The sequence below is a fragment of the Dryobates pubescens genome, chromosome 18 (genome assembly GCF_014839835.1).
Source record: "Dryobates pubescens isolate bDryPub1 chromosome 18, bDryPub1.pri, whole genome shotgun sequence".
NCBI lineage: Eukaryota > Metazoa > Chordata > Aves > Piciformes > Picidae > Dryobates > Dryobates pubescens.
Window position 1 is genome coordinate 22,091,893 of NC_071629.1, and position 20,544 is coordinate 22,112,436.

The following is a 20,544-nucleotide window of genomic DNA, read 5'->3' on the forward strand; positions in this document are numbered from 1 at the left end:
ATTCCCATTGCACTCCAGGAGAAAATGTTTGCCATGAGCACAGTCAGACCCTGGAATCGTCTCCCAGGGGCAGCAGTGGAATGCCCTGCACTGGGCAGTTTGAGACTCAGCTTGCCAGGGTGCTGAGCCAGCTCATGGCAACTGCACTGTCACCTGGAGAGGTTGGAGCAGAGGACCCTTGGGGTCCCTTCCAAGCTGTAATTTCATGATTCTAACTCCTGCTTTGTGTCTTCTGATACCACAGCAACACTTCCTACTAAAGAAGCTGACCAGGAGACACCCTTTCACAGAAGCACAGAATTACTGAGGCTGGAAAAGACCTCTGAGATCATCAAGCCCAGCCTATAACCCAACACCATGACCACAGCTAAACCATGACAGCAAGTGCCACATCCAATCTTTCCTTAAAGACCTCCAGTGATGGTGGCTCCACCACCCCCCTGGGCAGCCCATTCCAGTGCCTTTCCAGATCATCCATCCCAACAAATCTTTATAGGAACATTGGCTTCCTTTTTCTGACCCTGTGATAAAACTGCTTGATACCTTCTTTGGGTGAAGAGGAAGCTCCAGGCGCCCAGGGAGCAAACAGCCATGCTGTTGTGGGGCAAAGCTAGCAGTCACTGTCCCTGGAGGGGTTTAAAAAAGGCTTGGATGTGGCACTTGGAGCCATGCTTCAGTTGTCAGGAGGTGTTGGGTGACAGGTTGGGCTTGATGATCTCTGAGGTCTCTTCCAGCCTTATTGATTGTATGATTCTATGATTTCCAGGCTGCTTTGCCATTTGTGACACCAAGCAGGATGAAGAGGTTGATGAATTTATTCTATAGGCAGCTAGAGGCTGTCTCAAGATCAGCCAGACCTTTTTCTTATGGGTGATTTTAACCTACCTGATGTCTGCTGGGAACTCAACACAGCAGAGAGGAGGCAGTCTAGGAGGTTCTTAGAGTGTATGGAGGAGAGCTTCTTACCCTGGTGCTGTGTGAGCCTACCAGGGGTGAGGCTTTGCTCAACCTTCATTTTACAAATGGAGAAGGGCTGGTGGGAGATGTGGTGGTTGGAGGCTGCCTGGGATCCAATGACTGTGAGATAATTGAGAGTTCAATATGCAGTTAAGCTAAGAGGGGCAGCAACAAAACCTCCACTCTGGACTTCTGGAGGGTGGACTTCAGATTCCCCTGTGCTCAGCACTGCTCAGGCCACACCTAGAGCCCTGTGTCTAGTTCTGGGCTCCTCAGGTCAGGAAAGATCTTGAGATGCTGGAAGGTGTCCAGAGAAGGGCAACAAGGCTGGGGAGGGGTCTGGAGCACAGCCCTGTGAGGAGAGGCTGAGGGAGCTGGGGTTGCTTAGCCTGCAGAAGAGGAGGCTCAGGGGAGACCTTCTTGCTCTCTACAACTCCCTGAAGGGAGGTTGTAGCCAGGTGGGGGTTGGTCTCTTCTCCCAGGCACCCAGCACCTGAACAAGAGGACACAGCCTCAAGCTGTGCCAGGGGAGGTTTAGGCTGGAGGTGGGGAAGAAGTTCTTCCCAGCAAGAGAGATTGGCCATGGGAATGTGCTGCCCAGGGAGGTGGTGGAGTCCCCATCCCTGGAGGTGTTTAAGAAGAGCCTGGCTGAGGCACTTGGTGCCATGGTTTAGTTGATCAGATGGTGCTGGGTGATAGGTTGGACTTGATGATCTCTGAGGTCTTTTCACCCTGGTAAATTCTGTATTCTGACCTTAGTGTGCCTGTGAACCCCCTGACCTTGCTCAGAATGCCGTGTGGTGATTGTATTCCTGTGTTTGCAAGCTTTATCTTTCTAAGTGAAAGGCCCAAAGCAGGTGGCCATGGCACTGAATACTGGCCTTGGAATAGTCAAAGTGGTGGAGAAATTAACTGGAGATAAGGAAGGACCAGACCACGATCTCTATAGAAGTAGCCAGCACCAGAGCAGTAAATCACAGAGTCACAGAATGTCAGGGGCTGGAAGGGACCTCCAGAGCTCATCCAGTCCAAGCCTCTGCCAGAGCAGGGTCACCTAGAGCAGCTCACACAGGAACACAGCCAGGTGGGGTTGGAATATCTCCAGAGAGGGAGACTCCACAGCCCCCCTGGGCAGCCTGCTCCAGGGCTCTGGCACCCTCACAGGGACAAAATGTTTCCTCCTGTGTCCATGGCACTTCCTCTGCCTCAGCTTCCACCACTGCCCCTTGTGCTGGCATTGGGCATCCCCCAGCAGAGCCTGGCTCCAGCCTCTGGGCACTGCCCCTGCACATCTTTATCCCCAGCAAGGAGCTCACCCTCAGGCTCCTCCGCTCCAAGCTCCAGAGCCCTCAGCTCCCTCAGGCTCTCCTCCTGAGGAAGATGTTGCACTGCCTGCAGCAGCTCTGTGGCTCTGTGCTGGACTCTCTCAAGCAGTTCCCTGAGGTCCTTCTTGAGCTGAGGGGCCCAGAACTGGACACAAGATTCCAGATGCAGCCTGAGATCAGGGCAGAGCAGAGAGGCCTGAGAACCTCTCTGACCTGCTAACCACAACCCTTCTAAATCTCTGTGGTAGATTGAACTTTTCTCCAGGGTGCAGTTTCCTCTTCACCATCACCACCCAGTTCATGAGCCATGGATTAAGCATACTCCTTGTCAAGTGAGGCAGTGAACCCTGAGAAGCCTTTGGGGAGCAACCAAACTGTACCAGGAAGCAGGAGAATTTCTGACTGAATTGTCATCACCAATCATCTTTCAGTCTTTGGAGGGGAAATGTTTCTTCCACACCATCATAAACCTCCCTTGCTGAGGTTAGCAGATGAGAACATCTGTTTGTCCAATGGCTCAGGCAGGTACCTCACACCCCCCCAGAATGCCTCCCAGGTGCCTGTTGTTTGAATGCAGATAAACCCCAGGGTTGTCTTCTCATCAGCGAAGCAAGAGGGCTCAGCTGTGGTGCTCCCCAGGGCTCAGTGCTGGGGCCAGGTCTCCTCACTGTCTTTTTCACTCCTCTGGATGAGGGGACTGAGGCACCCCCAGTAAGTCTGCAGATGACACCAAGCTGGATCTTAAAAATAAAGGAAATCTCTTGACACAGACCTCTCCCCCAACACTTCCACCTCAGCTTCCTCTCCAGACAGAGCCTTTTTGGATGGTGGTTTCACCAGGCTGCTCCAATCCAGGACCCTTTAGAGGCCCAAGGCAGAGCTGGCAAACAGAAATCTCTCCCTGGCTCTTGCTTTGTTGCTGGTGCACAACATGAGCCCCAGGGGAGACTTTGCTGGGTGAAACCTGGCTGCTGGCTGGGCCCAAAGAGTGGTGGAGAATGGAGTTAAAGCCAGCTGGTGGGCAGGCAGTCACCAGGGGTGCTCCCCAGGGCTCGGTGCTGAGGCCACTTCTCTTCCATGTCTGCATCAGTGATCTGGGAGAGGAGAGTGAGCACCCTCAGGGAGTTTGCAGATGGCACCAAGCTGGGTGGGAGTGATGATCTGCTGGAGGGTAGGAAGGCTCTGCAGAGGAGCCTGAACAGGCTGGATCCATGGGCTGAGCTCAATGGGATGAAATTCAACAAGGGCAAGGGCTGGGTCCTGCACTTGGGTCACAACAACCCCATGAAGGCTCCAGGCTTGGGGCAGAGTGGCTGGAAACTGCCCAGCAGAGAAGGACCTGGAGGTGCAGGTTGACAGTTTGCTGAACACGAGCAGCAATCTACTCAGGGGGGCAAGAAGGCCACCAGCAGCCTGGCCTGGAGCAGCAATGGTGTGGGCAGCAGGAGCAGGGCAGGGATTGTCCCCCTGGACTCAGCACTGGGGAGGCCACAGCTTGAGTCCTGGGTTCAGTTTTGGGTCCCTCACTCCAAGAAAGACATTGAGAGACTGGAGCAGGTCCAGGGAAGGTCTGGAGAGCAGGGCTGGGGAGGAGCAGCTGAGGGAGCTGGGGGTGTTCAGTGTGGAGAAGAGGAGGCTGAGGGGAGACCTCATTGCTCTCTACAGCTCCCTGAAATGAGTGAGGTGTTGATCTCTTGCCCCCTCCCTGGAGATGTTCAAGGCCAGGTTGGATAAAGCCTTGAGCAACCTGGGCTGGTTGAGAGGTGTCTGCCCATGGCAGTGGGGCTGGAGTTGGTCCCCTCCAACCTGAGCCATTCTGTGAGTCTCTAACCTCTTTCCTTCCTTCTTTCTTTCTTTCTTTCTCTCTCTTTCTTTTTCTTTCTTTCTTTTTTTTTTCTTTCATTCATTCTTTCTTTTGTCTTTCTTCTTTCTTTCTTTTTCTTTCCTTCTTTTTTCTTTCTTTCCTTCTTTTTTCTTTCTTTCCTTCTTTTTTCTTTCTTTCCTTCTTTCTTCTTGCTTTCTTTCTTTTTTCTTTTTTATTCTTTCTTTCCTTCTTTTTTCTTTATTTTTCTTTCTTTTTTTCTTTCTTTCCTTCTTTTTTCTTTCTTTCTTTCTTTTTTCTTTCTTTCCTTCTTTTTTCTTTCTTTTTTTCTTTCTTTCTTTCTTGCTTTCTTTTCTTCTTTCTTTCTTTTCTTTATTTTTCTTTTTTCTTTCTTTTTTTCTTTCCTTCTTTTTTCTTTCTTTCTTTTTTCTTTCTTTCCTTCTTTTTTCTTTCTGTCTTTCTTTTTTCTTTCTTTACTTTCTTTCTTTCATTTTTCTTTCTTTCTTTCTTTTCTTCTTTCTTTCTTTTTCTTTCTGTCTTCTTTCTCTTTCTTTCTTTCTTTTCTTTCTTTCTTTTCTTTCTTTCTTTCTTTCTTTCTTTCTTTCTTTCTTTCTTTCTTTCTTTCTTTCTTTCTTTCTTTCTTTCTTTCTTTCTTTCTTTCTTTCTTTCTTTCTTTCTTTCTTTCTTTCTTTCTTTCTTTCTTTCTTTCTTTCTTTCTTTTCCTTCCTTCCTTCCTTCCTTCCTTCCCCTCTTCCTTCCTTTCTCTCTTCCCTCCTTCCTTTCCCTCTTCCTTCTTTCCTTTCCCTCTTCTTCTCTTCCTTTCTCTCTTTCTTTCTTCCTTTGTCTCTTTCTGTCTTTCTCTCTTTCTTTCTCTGCTGTTGCTGCTGTGATATGTTCTGGAGCTCCCTGCCAGGTGCCTAGGTGCAGGTTCTTGTGTCTTGCTTCATCACCTGCAGAGGATGCCAGTGGAGTGTCTGAGTTTGCATTCCTGCCCTTGTGTGCTAAACCTGGCTTGCCCACCCAGGAGAGGTTTGTGATGAGTGCAGGAGTTTACAGGATTGCCAGACCAAGATTGTGCAAGAAGACTTTGCAAGGCCTCCTGAGCAATAAGTACCTGGGGGAGTGCCAGCAGATGTTGGGAACTGCCCCAGCTTGAGGGGAAAAAAGGCAATGCTTAGTGCTTTTTTTCCACTTGAACACTAAAACCAGCTACTGAAAATGCAGCTGCTTTGAGAATGAAATAAATAACAGTGTAAAACTCAGCATGTGATGAAGAAAGTGAAACCTCTGCCAGCTCTGAGGAAAAGTGGAGTGTATGTTATTGCATCCTCTGGAGTAAAGCATCCTTGACACTGCAGAGCACCTTGGAGGAAGCAAGTAGTTAGCACTGAGGATTCTGACACTCCCAGCAGTTCAGCAGAGCAGAAAGCAACAGCAGTCCTGGAAGCTTTCCCCAACATTCAGGAAGGGTAGACAGAGGTTTCTCTTGCTAACTGTAGCAGAAGAGAGCTTGGCCATTGGGATGTGCTGCCCAGGGAGGAGGTGGAGTCACCATCCCTGGAGGTGTTCAAGAGGGGATTGGATGTGGCACTTGGAGTCATGGTTTAGTAGTCAGGAGGTGTTGGGTAACAGATTGGACTTGGTGATCTCTGAGGTCTTGTCCAACCTTATTGATTCTATGATTCCTCTTACAGCAGGCAACACTTAGGGCATGAACAGAGGCTTGCTGGACTGCTGCTTCCAGGCTGCATGGTGATGTCTTCTTCTCTCTGTGCTTTTCTCTCTGTTGGTTTTTTCCCCCTTCTCTCCCTGAGCTGAAGGGAGGTTGTAGCCAGGTGGGGGTTGTCTCTGCTCCCAGGCAAGCAGCACCTGAACAAGAGGACACAGTCTCAAGCTGTGCCAGGGGAGGTTTAGGCTGGATGTTAGGAAGTTCTTCCCAGCAAGAGAGATTGGCCATTGGGATGTGCTGCCCAGGGAGGTGGTGGAGTCCCCATCCCTGGAGGTGTTTAGGAAGAGACTGGATGGGGTGCTTGGTGCCATGGTTTAGCTGATCAGATGGTGCTGGGTGCTAGGTTGGACTCGATGGTCTCTGAGGTCTTTTCCCACCTGGTGTATTCTGTATTCTGTTGCATTCAGCTCCTGATCAAGAGTTGGACAAAGCCTTCTCCAGGGGGTCCTGTATGTGTGTTCAGAGGCTAAAGGCTAATCTGCAGAACTGCTGCATCCATTTGAATGTGCAGGGGCAATCGTGGTCTGCAGAACATGGAGAGGAAAGCAGTGGGGAGCTTGTGGTTATGCAGCTGGATGAAGAAGAGCCTGGATGAGGCACTTGGTGCCATGGTTTAGTTGATCAGATGGTGCTGGGTGATAGGTTGGACTTGATGATCTCAAAGGCCTTTTCCAACTTGGCTTATTCTATTCTATTCTATTCTATTCTATTCTATTCTATTCTATTCTATTCTATTCTATTCTATTCTATTCTATTCTATTCTATCCTACCCTATCCTATCCTATCCTATCCTATCCTATCCTTCCACTCTCTTTTTAGATCTGCAGTAACAAGATTCCAAAAGCTTTTTTTTCTGTTCACTGTGCAGTGATGCTTGCCACAGAGGGAAGCAAAGATACAACTCACTTCCATCTGGAGCCCTAATCCCCCCTGAATCCTGGGCATTAAAATGAGATGCAAATGAGCTGAGCTGCTAGGACAGATGAGATTGCTATTAGTTATGCAGAGTAAAAAGTGTCCCCTGAGAAATTCCTTTCAGCTCTATATCTGCACAGAGACCTCACAGCAGGACTGCCCTCAGTCCCTTACCATTTCCTACTGAGACTCCTTGAAGCCTGATAGAGACTTTGGCCCTTCCCCAAATTAAATTGCCAGCCTAGAGTGGCAATTAGGTGGAGCTGGCATCCAGAACTCTAATCCTAGAAGCCTGATGCTCTGCTGCTGCCTAACCCAACTGACAGTGTTCAAACACTGTGAGTTTATGCATGGAAGACCCTGAGGTTCCTCAGGGCCTCTCTGTGGCTGGTGGGGCAGGTGCTCTGACAATGTGCTAAGAGGATGAACCCCCAAGCAGGTGTTACCACTGCAACCTTGAGTTGCCTTTAGATCCCCTTCATCCACCCAGCCAAGGCTCTGCTTCCTTCACTGGGCTTTTGGGGCTAGGTGTAGCTGTTAGTGACACTGATGGAGAAGAGGAGACAGTATTGTCAGGGTTGGGAGGGACCTCAAGGATCAGCCAGTTCCAACCCCCTGCCATGGGCAGGGACACCTCACACCACAGCAGGTTGCTCACAGCCACCTTCAGCCTGGCTGCAAACACCTCCAGGCAGGAGGCTTCCACCACCTCCCTGGGCAGCCTGTGCCAGGCTCTCACCACCCTCCTGGGGAACAACTTCTTCCTAACATCCAATCTCAATCTCCCCACTTCTAGTTTTGCTCCATCCCCCCCAGTCCCATCCCTCCCTGACACCCTCAGAAGTCCCTCCCCAGCTTTCCTGGAGCCCCTTTCAGATCTGGGAAGGCCACAAGAAGGAGTGCTCAGAGCCTTCTCTTCTCCAGACTGAATAATCCCAACTCTCTCAGTCTGTCTCCATAGCAGAGCAGCTCCAGCTGGACTCCAGAAGTGCTCCAGATGCTGGGCTGCAATAATGGTCTGCCTAGAAGAGCCTGAGCCAGAGGGAGAGAGCCTCTGGGCCTGGAAAGGCAAGCCAAGCCAAGCCAAGGGAGTGGCCAGGTTTGTGGCAACCAGGGTGTGCATTGTGGCTATCTATGTAAGCTGTTGCCAGCTAAAGCTTTTCCCCAGTCACTTATGGATTATCTGGGGCTGCTTTCTTTCCTGCTCCAGGGCAGTCTGTATTTGTGTATGCACTGCCTGGCTGAGAGGGAGGAAAGTCCTGTGCTGAGCTACAGGAAATTCTGGCCTCTGGTGGGATTCAGGGCTCCAGTCATTGAATCATAGAATCAACAAGGTTGGAAAAGACCTCAGAGATCATCAAGTCCAACCTGTCACCCAACACCTCCTGATGCTCTCACCATGGCTCCAAGTGCCACATCCAATCCCCTCTTGAACACCTCCAGGGATGGGAACTCCACCACCTCCCTGGGCAGCACATCCCAATGGCTAACAACTCTCTCTGGGAAGAACTTTCTCCTCACCTCCAGCCTAAACCTCCCCTGGTGCAGCTTGAGTCTGTGTCCTCTTGTTCTGGTGCTGGTTGCCTGGGAGAAGAGACCAACCCCCTCCTGGCTACAACCTCCCTTCATGGAGTTGGAGAGAGCAAGAAGGTCTCCCCTGAGCCTCCTCTTCTGCAGGCTAAGCAACCCCAGCTCCCTCAGCCTCTCCTAGTAGGGACTGTGCTCAAGGCCTCTCCCCAGCATCATTGCAGTGTGCCTGCTGCAGTTCTTGTGTCTTCTGCCAAGCAGGACCTGCATAAAACACTTCAGCAACCCTACCCCTGCTCTCCTCCTGGTAAACAGAGTGTAAAAGGAGCAATTTCTAGCTCTATTGATGGAAAGAGCTGTGAAAAACCAACCTAGACAGCAGTGGGAATAAGAGCAATACCTGTAACACCACCATCCCTCTTCTTTTGAATATTATTTTAAAACATTTTAAAAGGCTAAAAAAATACCCTGAAGGTTTTCAGCTAAGTGACTGTTCTGGTGCCCCTGTAACATTCCTTGCTTGGAGGCATGGAGAAATGCTTCCATGGAGCCAGCAGTGCCCTCCTGCTGCCCAGGGATAAATGCAATCCTGGGCTGCAGCCAGAGCAGGGTGGGCAGCAGGGCAGCAGAGGGGATTCTACCCCTGGGCTCTGCTCTGCCCAGACCTCACCTCCAACCCTGCCTCCAGCTCTGCTGTCCCCAGCAGAAGGAGGACACAGAGCTGCTGGAGTGAGGCCAGAGGAGGCCACAAGGATGCTCCAAGGGCTGGAGCAGCTCTGCTGTGAGCACAGGCTGAGGGAGCTGAGGCTGTGCAGCCTGGAGAGGAGAAGGCTCCAGGGGGACCTCAGAGCTGCCTGCCAGGACCTGAAGGGATCCTGCAGGAAGGCTGCAGGGAGACTTTTGCTGAGGGTGTCTGGAGCCAGGCCAAGGGGGAATGGTTTGAAGCTGAGGCAGAGCAGGGTTAGACTGGAGCTGAGGAAGAAGTTCTTCAGTGTGAGGCTGGGGAGACACTGGCACAGGCTGCCCAGGGAGGCTGTGGCTGTCTCCTCCCTGGAGGTGTTGAAGTCCAGGCTGGATGAGGCCCTGAGCAAGCTGGGCTGGTGGGAGGGGTCCCTGCCCATGGCAGGGGAGTTGGAGTGAATGACCTCTGAGGCCCCTTCCAGCCTCAGCCATTCTGTGAGTCTCTTGCAGTGGGGATCAGTGTAGGAATCCTGCTTTTTCCTTTCAGACTGAGAATCGTGCTCCTGCAACAGGAGCAGACCTGGTGGTGTTAGTTGATGGGGGAGCTGCTTTTGCCTGTGGGAAAAGTTGCCCTGGCTTGGTTGAGCTCTTTCTGAGAGCAGCTGCTAAGCTGCAGGAAGAGATCCCACACAAAGGAAGGTGTTGATGGAGTTCTTTCCCTTCCTAAGGAGTCAGTAAGGCTAACAGCCTGGCTTTTATCCTGTTGTGAAGGGAGGACAATCACAGGGGCATTGCTCTGAGAGATCACATAGCAGGGCTGCATGATAACACAGAGAATTTCCCCAGTGAAAGGAAAGCTGAGCTGAAAGCTCCTGGGTTTGCTGTATGACACTCAGTGCTTCTGTTTCAAAGCCTTACTGTTCAGGAAAAGCCTCTCAAGGTTTGTAGAACGGTTTGGGTTGGAAGGGACCTTAAAGATCATCCAGTTCCAACCCCCTGCCATGGGCAGGGACCCCTCCCACCAGCACAGGCTGCTCAAGGCCTCATCCAACCTGGACTTCAACACCTCCAGGGAGGAGGCAGCCACAGCCTCCCTGGGCAGCCTGTGCCAGAGTCTCCCCACCCGCACTCTAGAGAATTTCTTCCTCGTCTCCACTCTCAGTCTCCCCTCTCCCAGCTCAAAGCCATTGTTCCTCATCCTGGCACTCCCAGCCCTTGTCAAAAGTCCCTCCCCAGCTCTCCTGGAGCCCCTTCAGGTCCTGGCAGGCTGCTCTGAGGTCTCCCTGGAGCATTTATGCTGTAATTCTGTGAAAAGCTGTTGGTGTGTAGCAAGAACTAAAACCCAAACCAACTCCCCTTCCAGTGCCTGCTGGCTCTGCTGAGCTCCACAAATATTAGCACTTAATACTGGGGAAGAATTGTTAGGACCCCTCCCACCACCTTGAATCCTGCCTCCAGTTCTGGTGTCCCCAGCAGGAGGACACAGAGCTGCTGGAGTGAGGCCAGAGGAGGCCACAAGGATGATCCAAGGGATGGAGCCACTCTGCCATGGGGATAGGCTGAGAGGGCTGGAGGTGTTCAGCCTGGAGAGGAGAAGGCTCCAGGGAGACCTCAGAACTGCCTGCCAGGACCTGAAGGGATCCTGCAGGAAGCTGCAGAGAGACTTTTGCTGAGGGGGTCTGGAGCCAGGCCAAGGGGGAATGGTGTGAAGCTGAGGCAGAGCAGGGTTAGAGTGGAGCTGAGGAAGAAGTACTTGAGTGTGAGGGTGGGGAGACTCTGGCACAGGCTGCCCAGGGAGGCTTTGGATGTCCCCAGCCTGAAGGTGTTTAAGGTCAGGCCTTGGGCAACCAATTCTAGGTGAGAAGTGTCCCTGCCCGACCTGAGCCACTCTCTGAAGACTCTGAAAATTAAACTGCTAATGAGATTGATGAAGTGAGGTCAGAGTCTTTGAAAATGAGTCTTGTACTGGTTCCCAGCCTTTGTTCTGCTCAATTAAATCACTCCTCAGTTTCTACTGGCTACGCCTCTGAAGTGTTTCCCAACAGCCAAGTCATTCTGTTCCAACACCTCTGTGCTCATTAAGGTCTGATCAATGGCACACTCCCAGGTTTTAGTTCTCCTGTACTTTGTCTCTTCCTTCGAAGTGGTTATCTGCTGCTCTGTCTTCCGTGGCATGACACCTGAGGTCCTGCATTTACACAACGTTTCGGTCGCTGCAAAACCAAATGGAACGTGCCTGGAGCACGCCCCTGGCCTGGGCAGGGAGGGGGCAGGTGGAGTGAGACCTCTCTGGTGTGTCTTGGGATAGTCTTGGATGTTTGTTTTAGAATCACAGAATTGCTTTGGCTTGCAGAAGACTTCAGAGATCATCCAAACCAACCATCAACCCAACCCCACCATGGCCGCTAAACCGCACCCCCAGGTGCCAAGAGCCGACAGGTGTCTTGAACACCTCCAGGGATGGGGACTCCACTACCTCCCTGGGCAGCCTCTTCCAACCCCTTGCAGCAGAGACATTTTTCCAAGTCTCCAACCTAACCCTCCCCTGGCACAATTTCAGGCCTCTCCTTCTATCAGCTGATACCAGGGAGCAGAGCCCAACCCCCACCTCCCTGTAGCCTCCTCTCAGGGAGCTGTAGAGAGCAATGAGGTCTCCCTCAGCCTCCTTTTCTCAGCTGCTCCTCACCAGCCCTGTTCTCTAGATCCTTCACCAACTTTCTTTGTTGACCTTCTCTGGACACACTACAGCACCTCAAAGTCTTCCCTGTGTTGAGAGGCACAAAACTGAACCCAGTACTCAAGGTGTAGCCCCACCAGTGCCGAGGCTGCTTCAGCACCAGGCTGCTTTGTCCAGGGAAAGCTGAGGTGTGCTGGACCATGTGCAGAAGCAGAACGAGGGGAATTAGGAGCCCTGGGTTGCAAATGGAGTTGTTCACTGCACTTTGGTAACTCTAATGTGAGCCAGTATCCCAGCAGAGATTTTCAGAGGTTTGTGCAGCTGATGGCTAGCCTCCAAGCCTGCTTCAAACACCTTGGTCCTTTTCTGCTTGCTTTGCTCTTTATTCTCGATGGAGCTCTGTCGTGGAGGCATACAGAACAGAAATCATAGAATGGTTTGGGTTGGAAGGAACCTCCAAAGCTTATCCAGTCCATCCCCACTCTGCAGACAGCAGGGACATCCTCCACTAGATCAGGTTGCCCAGAGCCCTGTCCAGCCTCACCTTCAGTATCTCCAAGGATGGGGCCTCAACCACCTCCCTGGGCAACCTGTTGCAGTGTTCCACCACCCTCATAGTAAAGAACTTGTTCCTCATATCCAATCTAAATCTGCTCTGCTCTACTTTGAAGCCACTGCCCCTCATCCTGTCCCTGCAGGCCTTTGCAGGTCTCTTCATCCTTCTTGTAGGCTCCCTTCAGGTACTGGAAGGCTTCTATTAGGTCTCCCCAGAGCCTTCCCTTCTCCAGGCTGAACACCCCCAGCTCCCTCAGCCTGTCCTCATAGCAGAGCTGCTCCAACACCCTGAGCATTTTCATGGCCTCCTCTGGACCCTCTCCATCAGGTTCAGGTCCTTCCTGTGTTGGGAGCTCCAGAGCTGCACACAGCCCTGCAGGTAAGGTCTCCCCAGAGCAGAGCAGAAGGGCAGGATCCCTTCTCCTCCCTCTCTGGCCACACTGCTTTGGATGCAGCCCAGGCTGGGATTTGCCTCCTGTGCTGCAAGCTCACCCTGCCTGCTCCTGGCCAGCTTCTCCCCACCCCAGCACCCCCAAGCCCTTCTCAGGGCTGCTTTCTATCCCCTCCTCCCCCAGCCTGTATTGCCAGTGAGGATTGTCCCAGGCCAGGTGCAGAGCCCTGCACTTGCTCTTGTTGAACCTCAGGAGGTTCCCCTGGGCACCACCTCTCCAGGTATCATATATTGGGAATATGTGTCCTGTATTCCCATATGGCAGCTTTAGCAATACCTGACAGTGTGGCAGATTCTCAAGGCTTACAGACAGCTAGCACCACAAGGAAGGCTGTGGTACCGTGGGAGGACCTCTGGTCCAAAGGTGTGAAGGATTTGAGTGTGTTCTGTCTGTCCTGAAGAGACTTGAGTCTCTCTCTCTCAGGTCCTGCACCTGGGTCAGAACAATCCTCAATATCAATCCAGGCTGGGGGATGCTGAGATTGAGAACAGCCCTGCAGAGAAGGCCTTGGGGGTGCTGGTGGGGGAGAAGCTGGACAGGAGCCAGCAATGGGCACTGGCAGCACAGAAGGCCAAGGGCAGCCTGGGCTGCATCCAAAGCAGTGTGGCCAGAGCTGGAGAGAGGATCCTGCCCCTCTGCTCTGCTCTGGGGAGACCTCACCTGCAAGGCTGTGCCCAGCTCAAGAGCCCACAAAACAAGGGAGACATGGACCTGATGGAGGGGTCTAGAGGAGGCCACAAAATTGGTCAGAGTGCTGGAGAATCTCTGCCAGAGGGACAGCCTGAGAGAATTGAGGTTGTCCAGCCTGGAGAAGGCTCTGGGGAGACCTTAGAGCTGCATTTCAGTATTTAATGGGGACCTGCAGGCAGGCTGGGGAGGGACTGTTCAGAAGGGCCTGTGGGGATAGGAGGAGGGCCAGTGGCTTCAAACTAGAGAAGAGCAGAGTTAGGTTGGATGTGAGGAACAAGTTCTGCACCATGAGGCTGGTGGAACACTGGAACAGGCTGCCCAGGGAGGTGGTGGAGGTCCCATTCCTGGACACATTTGAGATCACAGTTGAGATCAGACTTGATGAGCAGCCTGCTCTAGCTGGAGGTGTCCCTGCTGACTTTAGGTGTATTGGACAAGATGACTTTTGAGGGTCCCTTCCAACCCAATGCAATCTGTGAATCATCTCCCAGGGGCAGCAGTGGAGTGAGCAGTTTTCACACTCAGCTTGCCAGGGTGCTGGGCCAGCTTATGTCCACTCCACCATCACCTAGGAAGGTTGGAGCAGATGATCCTTGGGGTCTGTGGCTCTGCAGAACTTCCCCATCACTAAACTGATCAGTGTGCACTGAGTTAACTGCAGGTTTCAGCCTGTTAAAATGCCCAAAGGCAAACTCGCTTTGCGTCAGGTTTGGATCTCCACCCTCAGTAATGGAGAAGGAATTTTCCTAGGAGCATGGCTTGGAAGGCTTTGGCATTTTGCATTTATAGCACTTCTGCAGCTGCTCTGGCAGGAGGAGATCCAGGAGTGAGCTTTCAGCTGCCTCTTTTGGGTGATGATAGCAAACTGTCCATGGAGGCAGGAATGGTGACTTCTGGTGACACCTCCACCACCTCCTGGGGCAGCCTGTTCCAATCCCTCACCACTCTGGCAGCAAAGACAGTTTTCCTAACATCCAACCTCCCCTGGCAAAACTTGAGGACGTTTTCTGTCATTATATCACCTGATACTAGAGAGGGCTTGAGCATACTTCAAAATGAGTTTACAACTAGCTGAGATCAGGACCATTACAGCTGCCTTCCCTCCCTCACCTCCTGAAAAACAGCCTTTTGCTATGAAGTGATACTGTTCAGAGAGACTTTGATAGATGAGACAATCACAGAATTAACCAGGTTGGACAAGACCTTGGAGATCATCCAGTCCAACCTATCACCCAACACCATCTGATCAACTCAACCATGGCACCAAGTGCCATATCCAGGCTCTTCCTAAGCACCTCCAGGGATGGTGACTCCACCACCTCCCTAGGCAGCACATTCCAGTGGCCAATCTCTCTTTCTGGGAAGAATTTCAAGGCATAAGTACCTTGCTGTGCTTTTCACTTTGGGGATGGCCACACAGCTGAACCCCAAAGTGCTGAGCTTGGGGGTGGGGAAAGTCTGATCAGGTGCCAGTGATTGTGATCAGGCCGATACAGGTCTTCAAATACTGTGTGGTAGAGTGTTCAGTGCCTTTGCAAATACTGGGAAGGTTTCCCTGCAGACACCCCTGCAAAACAAAAAGGAGTTTTGGTAAACATTTGTTGAAATATTTCATAAGGTCACAGAATGGGTTGGGTTGGAAGGGACCTTAAAGACCATTTAGATTCAACCCCCCCTGCCATGGGCAGGGACACCTCCCACGAGCCCAGGTTGCTCAAGGCCTCATCCAAGCTGGCCTTGAACACCTCCAGGGAAGGGGCAGCCACAGCCTCCCTTGGCAGCCTGTTCCAGTGTCTCCCCACCCTCTACAGAATTTCTTTTTGATATTTAGCCTAAATCTTCTCTCTTTTCCATCTTAAATCCATTCCTGGAGAGGTGGGCACAAGCCAACCTCATGAGGTTCAACAATACAAAGGGCAGGGTCCTGCAGCTGGGTGGAGGCAATCCCAGGCACAAATCCAGGCTGGGCAGGGACTGGCTGGAAAGCAGCCCTGAGGAGAGAGCCTTGGGGGTGCTGGGGGAGGAGAAGCTCACCAGGAGCTCTCAGTGAGCACTTGTAGCCCAGAAAGCCAACCAGAGCCTGGGCTGCAGCAAGAGAAGTGTGGCCAGCAGGGCAAGGGAGGGGATTCTCCCCCTCTGCTCAGCTCTGCTGAGACCCCACCTGGAGTACTGCCTCCAGTTCTGGAGCCCCTATTGCAAGAGGGATCTGGAGGTGCTGGAAGGTGTCCAGAGAAGGGCCAGGAGGATGAGCAGAGGGCTGGAGCACCTCTCCTGTGAGGACAGACTGAAGGAGTTGGGGCTGTTCAGTCTGGAGAAGTGAAGGCTCCCAGGTGACCTCATTGTGGCCTTCCAGGATCTGAAGGGGGCTCCAAGAAGGCTGGGGAGGGACTGCTCAGGATCTCAGGCAGTGATAGGACTAGGGGGAAGCTGGAGGTGGGGAGATTCAGGCTGGAGGGGAGGAGGAAGTTCTTCCCCATGAGAGTGGTGAAGCCCTGGAATGGGTTGTCCAGGGAGGTGGTTGGGGCCCCGTCCCTGGAGCTATTTAAGCCCAGGCTGGCTGAGGCTCTGGGCAGCCTGATCTAGTGTGGGGTGTCCCTGCCCATGGCAGGGGGGTTGGAACTAGATGATCCTTGTGGTCCCTTCCAATCCTGACCTATACTATGATACTATCACTACAAACCTCTGTAAATAAAGTCCCTCCCCAGCTGCCCTTGTAACCCCCTTCAGGTCCCGGCAGGCTGCTCCAAGGTCTGCCTGGGACGATGGTGTGGTCAGGGCTACAAGCAATACAAATTGCAGAGACAAAAGCAATTGTTTGGGAAGTAGCCATCTGTGGCTCCAGAGGGGTACCTATGGCAGCAGCCTGTCAGGGTTTATGGCAAAACACAAAGAGAATGGAGAATAATTACACAGGAGGCCTGGTGCCAATCCTGGCCTGCCTGGTTCTGCTGGCCCCCATCCAACAGTTTGTGTAACTCCCCTGAGATACGAAGCACATTCTGCTTCCAGCCCTGCTGATCCCTTCAGGCTAAGAGGTGAGGTTTTGCTGGTGGGGAAAGGAGGTGATCTGTTTGCACATACTTCTTCCTGGATCTCTTTTCCTTATCAGTTTTAGGAGTCTTCTGCATAGCTGGGATGTTGGTTCCTGCTGTCAGAGCACTGGAGAACCTCTGCCAGAGGGACAGCCTGAGAGGATTGTGGTTGTCCAGCCTGGAGAAGGCTCTGGGGAGACCTTAGAGCTGCATTTCAGTATTTAATGGGGACCTGCAGGCAGGCTGGGGAGGGACTGTTCAGAAGGGCCTGTGGGGATAGGAGGAGGGCCAGTGGCTTCAAACTAGAGAAGAGCAGAGTTAGGTTGGATGTGAGGAACAAGTTCTGCACCATGAGGCTGGTGGAACACTGGAACAGGCTGCCCAGGGAGGTGGTGGAGGTCCCATTCCTGGACACATTTGAGATCACAGTTGAGATCAGACTTGATGAGCAGCCTGCTCTAGCTGGAGGTGTCCCTGCTGACTTTAGGTGTATTGGACAAGATGACTTTTGAGGGTCCCTTCCAACCCAATGCAATCTGTGAATCATCTCCCAGGGGCAGCAGTGGAGTGAGCAGTTTTCACACTCAGCTTGCCAGGGTGCTGGGCCATCAGGACACAAGCATCTCCTCCATGTGGAGGCCAAGCCATGAGTTCTTCTTCACTGAAGGTTTAAAGGCATGGAAATTTTAAGACATGTTGATTCAGGAAGTGAGAAAAGAGGCACTGGAAGTTTTTGGTCATGCTTGGAGAGCCTGGCTCACAAATGTTACATGAAATTGTGGGTGCAGAGGAGGCCACAAAGATGATCAGAGGGCTGAAGTACCTTCCCTGTGGGGACAGACTGAAAGAGATGGGGCTGCTCTGCCTGGAAAAGAGAAGGCTCCAGGGAGACCTTAGAGAAGCCTTCCAGTAGCTGTTGGGGGCTACAGGAGAGCTGGGGAGGGACTTTTTTCAACTGCCTGTAGTGCTGCAAAGAGTGGCAATAGCTTTGAACTGGAAGAGGGGAGATTGAGACTGGAGATTAGGAAGAAATTGTTTAGAGTGAGGGTGGTGAGACTCTGGGACAGGTTGAGCAACCTGGGCTGGTGGGAGGTGTCCCTGCCCATGGCAGGGGGGGTGTGGAACAAGAAGATCTTCAAGGTCCTTTCCAACCCAAACCATTCTCTGAATATCTGAATGATTCCTGCACTTGAGCTCTTACTTAATTTGGGCTCCTGGCTAGGGCAGAGGTTATTTTTGAACTACATAATTCAAGTCTGGTAGGTGGAGACTTCCACATGCAGCTGCCAGTGCTGATTGACCTTCTCTGCATGGGACACAACTTAACTTGTGCGATTCTTGACTGGTTTTCCAGGGCTCATTCAGGTGAGAGATGGCAATGATGCAGGCATCTCTTGGATTCATTCTTGCTCCTCTTCTGGATCCCTTTATCCACAGGACACTCCAGGGGCTTCCTTTTACCTCTGCAATGGCAGGATTGCAGAGTGGATCACAGAACCACAGAATGTTAGGGATTGGAAGGGACATCCAGAGATCAAGTCCAACTCCCCTGCCAAAGCAGGGTCACCTAGGCCAGGCCACACAGGAACGCATCCTGGTTGGCTTTGGAAGTCTCTAGAGAAGGAGACTCTACAACCTCTCTGGGCAGCCTGCTCCAGGGCTCCAGCACCCTCACAGCAAAGAAGTTTCTCCTCATGCTGAGGTGGAACCTCCTGGATTCCAGCTTGTATCCAGTATTCCGTGTCCTAATACCAAGTGCCTCTGAACAGAGCCTGGCCCCATCCTCTTGACACCCATCCCTCAGATATCTATAGACATTGATCAGATCTCCTCTCAGCCTTCTCCTCTCCAGACCCAACAGCCCCAGGGCTCTCAGTCTTTCTTCACAGGAGAGATGTTCAAGTCCCTTAATTATCCTCATAGCTCTTTGCAGGCCTCTTTCCAGCAGATCCCTGTCCTTCTTGAACTGGGGAGCGCAAAACCAGCTGCAGTGTTCCAGGTCTCAGCAGGGCAGAGCAGAGGGGGAGGAGAAGCTCCCTTGATCTGATGTGCCTTTCCCAAACACAGTGCAGGAACAGTGCACTATGCTTAGAGCCCGCAGGTGCTGGGGTTCACAGTGGCTTCATTGCCATGAGCAGACCCTCCTCTGGAGCACCTCAGGGGAGTTCACAGATGCACAGAATGGTTTGTGTTGGAAGGGACCTTGAAGATCAGAGTGGAGGGGGAGGAGAACCTCCCTAGACCTGCTGGCCACACTTTTATTAATGCACCCCAGGCTCTCTAGCTGCTGTGTCTCTAGCTCCTGCCAGCTGGGAGCGGGGTGAGGCAAACCAGCCCCAGCTTTGTTTGCTGAATCAGCTTTTCATGTGTGCCAGGTGCCCAAATTGGTTATCACTGCTGGTAGAGAGGATATAGATTAGGCAGCAGAATTTACTCATGGTGCTCTTAAATAAGCACACCAAACACCTCCACTTCATCACCAGAGCTGTGTTTGTGTTAGCCAAGGGCCATACCCTGACGCTGATAACAGCCCTGGTGCAACCAAATAGTATCTCACTGCACCTAGGAAGTGTCAGGATTGTTTGCTGTGTTGTCAGCCTGTTAAGGTTATCATTACTGGTTCATTTATTTATTTATTTATTTCCCCTGTTCTAGTTTTTCTTTCCCCCCCCCGCTGGATCAGCAGGGCTGTTCAGCAAGTGGAGTTCAGGGTAATCCAGGGGCATTCCCCAAAGGGGAGAAAAGAAATGATATTTACATAGATACTTCAGTTGTGTTGCTAGTCAGGAGATGAGATATGCCATGGGATATGTTGGGAAGGAGCTTTTTACAAGGGCTTGTAGTGATAGGATGAGAGGGAATGGATTGAAGTTTGGGGGTGGGCAGCAATTGAGACTGGAGATTAGGAAGAAATTCTTTAGAGTGAGGGTGAGGAGACACTGGCACAGGTTGCCCAGGGAGGCTGTGGCTGCCTTCTGCCTGGAGGTGTTTGCAGCCAGGCTGGATGTGGCTGTGAGCAACCTGCTGTAGTGTGAGGTGTCCCTGGCCATGGCAGGGGGGGTGGAACTGGAGGATCTTTAAGGTCCCTTCCAACCCAACCCAACCCAACCCAAGCCATTCTATGAATCTATAAAATTCTGTGTGGCAGAGCCAAGCTGGCTGTGGTTTGCTGGCTGCTGTCTCTGCATGTCTAGCAGAGACATTCCAGGGGTAAGTGGCTTTGCAGGGTGCTTGGCCCATGATGGGTGGCTGTTCTAGCTGTGAGGAACCAGCCCCCGGGGCTCAACTCGATGGCCTCAGCCTCTAGCGAATGCAAATCCAGCTGCATAGCAGAGGCAGAATAAAGCCCTGCTTCAGGCACAATCCTCTCTCCCGTGATACTCATCTCTCCCACTGCTCCCCCTCCCTGGAGTCACCACCCTGCTGCCATTTTACACTTCCTTCTTTAAGCACAGACAATGCACTAGAAATCAAACTTCACACACATGGTCAGGCAGCAAAAAGCATCCCAGGAGTGGTACCTCTCGTATGGCTTTGCTGGGAGTCATCCTGAGTTGCACAGGGAGAATGCCACAAGGGGTGACTCCGCAGGGTTACAACACGCACTTAATCCTAATAAGGAGGGAGAGGCTGTGGCTAGCAGGTTGTTTTTCATCTCAGTCCATTTCTAAACAAGCTGATAACCACTTCTGAATCATGAGTTTGGAGAAGAAGTGGCTGCTCTTGCCAGGCCCAGCGCCGTTTCGACGGGAACAGTTTTGTTTCCCCCCCCGGGGAGGTGGTGACACACAGATACTGAAGGTCCCCAGGGCCCAAACCCTGCTGTCCCTGTGATTTCCAGTCGGATTGGGATTGTCAGGAAGGGTCACTGATTTTCAGCTCCGGCTCTGATGAGCTGTGGAAGAATGTTGACTTGCTGCTCAGCATGTCCTTGCTGTGAGTGGGTTTTGTACTGGATTCATACAGAACCAGGCTGGAGGTTTGTGTTTGGCACCGTGGCCTCTTGACTCCAGAGGGCTCAGGCTGCCTGTGTTTTCTTCAGATTTTATCTATTTCCCCCCACTTCTATGTATTTATTTCCCCCCACATTTACCTGTTTATTTTCCCTACACTTCTGCTTCCAAAGATAGAGACTATCCTGGCACTCCTTCATCTCTGAGAAGTCTCCCAGAGAACCTGCTG